The sequence below is a fragment of the Oncorhynchus keta genome, chromosome 8 (assembly GCF_023373465.1).
Source record: "Oncorhynchus keta strain PuntledgeMale-10-30-2019 chromosome 8, Oket_V2, whole genome shotgun sequence".
In the NCBI taxonomy this organism is placed as follows: Eukaryota; Metazoa; Chordata; class Actinopteri; order Salmoniformes; family Salmonidae; genus Oncorhynchus; species Oncorhynchus keta.
In genome coordinates this window covers 28027303-28032302 of record NC_068428.1, presented here as the reverse complement: position 1 = coordinate 28032302, position 5000 = coordinate 28027303, and the positions used below count along the sequence as shown (strand labels likewise).

The 5000-nt window shown below is 45.9% G+C and overlaps 1 protein-coding gene across 1 annotated transcript in view; it reads left to right on the top strand.

The window, feature by feature from the left end:
• Nucleotides 1-5000, top strand: part of LOC118387061 (kelch-like protein 29) — a 435230-nt gene that overhangs the window by 125184 nt on the left and 305046 nt on the right. The window lies entirely within an intron of this gene.

Genomic DNA, 5000 nt, shown 5'->3' with positions numbered 1-5000 from the left:
CTAGTGGGGGATATAGGTAGCACACAGGAGGACATTTTTCTCTGTTAGGATAATTTCCTTTTGAATTTCTAGCCAAATGTAGAATGTTCCTGTTTTGATTAATTTAATGGAGTGAGTTAGGTCTGCTCTATACCAAATTAGCATACCCCCTGAGTCCCTTCCCTGTTTCACACCTGGTAGTTTGGTGGATGGGACTACCAGCTCTCTGTAACCTAGAGGGCAACCAGTGGGTCCATCTCCTCTATACCAGGTTTCTTGCAGGATGACAATGTCTGTATTACCGATTTCTTTGGTGAAGTCCGGGTTTCTACTCTTTAGGCCAAAGGCAGATGACCTCAGGTCTTGGATATTCCAGGATAATATAGTGAAGGCTTTTTGTTCCATAGAGTGTCCAATGTTGTTGGTCGTGGTTTGGCCTCAGGCCAGTAAGTGTGAGCAGAGCCTGCTGAGCATCTGGTACATGCCATTGGCTTGGGCGAGTGTGAGAGTGGGGGTTGGGACTGTTTGCCCGCTCACTACCTGGGCGTATGTGTGGCTTCCATGTTGAGGCCCTCTTTGCGGGGGTGGGGTGCATGGGGTGGGCAGGAGTGGCATAGGTCTGATCTGAGGGGGCCTAAATGCGGTGTGGGCATGGTTGACGTGGGGGGTGTTGATTGGTTGGGGTGGGGGTGTGGATGTGTCTGGGTGTACTGTGGTCTGGATGTAATTCCTTTTGGCGTGGGTCCTCTATGTGTAGGTCCAGGGGGTCCTGCAGATCTGGGAGTGTGTCTCGCTGGTCTGGGTGGGGAGTCTATTGATCTGTTGCTCCTGTGTGAAGTGTTGGGGATACGTTTGAGAGCGATGTCCTTTAGAGTCCTGGCAAAGGTGGGCACTGCTGCCTTGCAGAGGTGGACCTGGTCATAGAGGCTGTTCAAGTCCAGGGTGGAGTGGTGGGCCAGGAAAACATTTGGTTTTGAGGCACAGTCACGGGAAATACTTGCGTTTACCCGCTGTATTGTGGCAGGGTGGAAGTCTTTTTGTGGTAGCAGGGTGGAGATAACCACTTGTGCGTTGGGGAAAGTAGAAGAAGCCTTTTCAATCACTCCCTTCAGTGCTGTTGCCACCCTTTCCTGCTGTGCTCTCAGGTCGTTTGTGCCTGTGTGTATTATTATGTGGCTGGGTGAACCTAGTTGGTCCTCAGACAGAAGGTCGAGGGCACGCTGGGTGTTTGGACACCAGAGTTTAGACACACTATGTTTGGGAAAAAGTTTTTTTTTCTTCTATATATTTCCCATTTGAGTCCATAAGTAGTACAATTTGTGTCTTGTGTTTGTCCTCAGTGGGTGTGAGGGGGTTGTCAGAAGGGCTATCAGGGTGGCTGACAGGGGGGTTCTCAGAGGGGGTGAGAGCCGCTGGGCTTGTGGTTCTTCATTTGTCTGTTCTGCTGTTGTGTCGACTCTATGGTCAGGGTCTGGTGTGGACTGTTCTGCTGTGGTGTCGAAACTTTTGTCAGGTGCTGGGGTGGGCTGTTCTGCTGGCTTCTCTGTGGGGGTGGCCACCTCTCTAGTGGGTTGTTCTCTGTCACACGCCGTCCCCCTCAACCTCTCCTCCGTCCCCCTCACCCTCTCCATCCCCCTCAACCTCTCCTCCACCAGCAGTCTGATCCTCTCCTCTAATGCTCTGTTCTTCTCCTGATTCTGCTCTTTCTCCTGTTGAAGTTGTCTCACCACAGTCCAGAGTGCAGATATGTCTCTGTCTACCTCCAGCTCTCCGGGTCTGGTTAAGGGGGTGTTGTTGTGCTGGACTGTTGTTTGGGTCTGTGCTGACTGAAGTGTAATCACCTGCTGTTCCAGTTCCACCTGTCTTACCTCCAGCTGGGTGAATTTGTCCTTCATTTCAATGAGGGAGTGGTAGTCTGTGCTGGGAGGTTGACTCTCCGCTGGGGGTTGCTCGTCTGTGGTGTTACATAATGAAGAGGTCTGGTTTGACCCGCTCGGGGTGGGGGTATCTTTATCAAGGGAGAGCTTCTCCTGTTGGGCTAATTCTTTGATTAGGTGAAAGTCCAGCTGAAACTGTTTGGGGTTACTCTGTACCATCACTGTTCCGGACTTATAGATATTTATATTACTTGACTCAGAGTCCTCGTTATCAAGTATTCTGAGTTTCCACCCCTCGTTAACCCCGGTTCTCTTAACAGAGGGGTAGTGTGCTAATATAGCACTGTGCCATGCCAGGGGATGGTTTGTGTGGAAGATAAGGTTGCTGATGTTCCCATTTTTGTAATAGTCAGCAAAAAGTGTCTCTTGATTTTCCATAAGGAGCTTCATTTTGTAATCTTTTCTTGACTTCTCATTCTTTACATGCAAAGGGTACAGTATTTTAATTGCCTCTGAACAGCGGGAGGGAGCTTCTAAGGCCTCTCCATTTGGTTGGGGTAGACTGTGTGACTCTCCTGCCATTGTTGGGCTAATGGGCTTTGACACCTCTCACTTGACACATCAGTGCTAGTTGAAGCTGTATCAAGCTTGGCAGAATTATGTTAGAATTCAGTCCTTTTAAAGTAATGTTGTGTATTTTTCTTCTTGGCTTTTGGAAATAAGATATAGTTTCAGACTAAACATTACTCACTCAGTTCCAGGTTGGATGGTGTTTTCAGGTTTCTGTTGTTTTCCAGAGAATTTGCTGTATAGAGTAAAAATCCTTGGTAGTTGTGAACCTTCCAGGTGATTCCGTAATTCCGTCCAAAATCAGGTTGTAGGTTTTAAGCTTTGATTTGAAGTAGGGGTTATGTTGTAGAGGGTAGAATCCAGTATGTGTTCCAGACAAAAAAATCCAAGTTTATCTAACTCTTAATCTATCTTTTTTTTAAAGAAAATGCTGAAAAATGCAGGAGCTGATCTGATCCTGACCTCAGCGCTCTGTCTCTCTCTCTCTCTCTATCTCTCTATAGTGCTGTTTCTTGTATTATGGTCTCTTGTTTCTTTAGAGGTTTCACTTTGTTGTCCTTTTTCTTTTCCTTTTTCTTCTGTCCTTATTTTGTCTTCCTTTCTTCTGTTAACCTGTTAGTCCTCTAGGGGCATTATTTCATTTTTGGATAAAAAGACGTGCCCATTTTAAGCGCAATATTTTGTCACGAAAAGATGCTCGACTATGCTTGGAATTGATAGTTTTGGAAAGAAGACACTCTTACGTTTCCAGAACTGCAAAGATTTTCACTGTGAGTGCCTTATAACAAAAGCTTCAGGCAAAACCAAGATGTTTGAGCGACCAGGAAATGAACAGGATTTCTGAAGGTATGTTTTCCATGATCGCCTTATATGGCTGTGAATGCGACAGGAATGAACGGACACTTTCTAGCGTTTCCCCAAGGTGTCTGCAGCATTGTGACGTATTTGTAGGCATATCATTGGAAGATTGACCATAAGAGACTACAATTGCCAAGTGTCCCACACGGTGTCTGCGTGGAAATTGGTGCGCAAAAGTCAGCTACCAGTATTTTTCCATCCGAATCAGAGAACAAAGAAGGCTTCTAGGACTGCCATTTCAATGAAGAGATATATGACAAAACACCTTGAGGATTGATTCAAACAACGTTTTCCATGTTTCAGTCGATATTATGGAGTTAATTCGGAGAAAAGTTTGACGTGTAGGTGACTGAATTTTCGGTTAGTTTCGGTAGCCAAATGCATAGTAACAAACGGAACGATGTGTCCTACACAATAATCTTTCAGGAAAAACTGGACATCTGCTATGTAACTGAGAGTCTCCTCATTGAAACATCTGAAGTTCTTCAAAGGTAAATTATTTTATTTGATCCCTTTGCTGGTTTTTGTGAATATGTTGCGTGCTAAATGCTAACGCTAAATGCTAAGCTAGCTATCACCACTCTTACACAAATTATTGATTTTCTCTGGTTCTAAAGCATATTTTGAAAATCTGAGACGACAGGATTGTTAAGAAAAGGATAAGCTTGAGAGCAGGCATATTTATTTCATTTCATTTGCGATTTTTAGAAATCGCTAACGTTGCGTTATGGTAATGAGCTTGAGGCTGTAGTAACGCGACCGCATGCGGGATGGGGCGGACTATGAGGTTATCTAGATATTTTTTGTTGTTATTCTTTGTAAGCTAGCTAGCTTCTTCCAGGAGAGTCCCTAGCAACTGCTTAGCAACAAGTAAACAATTCAGCTAGCAATTCAGCTAGCTAAGATAAATGTACAATTTTATGAAAAATAGTTACTTTTTCAAAAGCCTGTCTTTTTGGTTTGTTCCTTGTTTTGTCTTCTATTGAGTCTTGCAGTTTTCTCTTGATTTTTTCGATGTACTTCACTCTAAAAAAACATTTAAATCTCAATATATACAGGAGCTCATTTTTCAGCAGCTGCTCAATTTGGAACTCCGGAACTCTCTCTCTCTCTCTCTCGCTCTCTCTTCCCATCTCTCGCTCTCTCTCTCTCTCTCTCTCGCTCTCTCTTCCCATCTCTCTCTCTCGCTCTCTCTCTCGCTCTCTCTTCCCATCTCTCTCTCTTTCGAGCTCTCTCTCTCGCTCTCTCTTCCCATCTCTCTCTCTCGCTCTCTCTCTCTCGCTTTCTCTTCCCATCTCTCGCTCTCTCTTCCCATCTCTCGCTCTCTCTCTTCCCATCTCTCTCTCTCGCTCTCTCTCTCTCTTCCCATCTCTCGCTCTCTCTCTCGCTCTCTCTTCCCATCTCTCTCTCTCGCTCTCTCTCTCTCGCTCTCTCTCTCTCTTCCCATCTCTCGCTCTCTCTCGCTCTCTCTTCCCATCTCTCGCTCTCTCTTCCCATCTCTCGCTCTCTCTCGCTCTCTCTTCCCATCTCTCGCTCTCTCTTCCCATCTCTCGCTCTCTCTTCCCATCTCTCGCTCTCTCTCGCTCTCTCTTCCCATCTCTCGCTTTCTCTCTCTCTCGCTCTTTCGCTCTCTCTTCCCATCTCTCGCTCTCTCTCTCTCGCTCTCTCTCTCTCTCTCTCGCTCTCTCTTCCCATCTCTCTCTCTCGCTCTCTCTC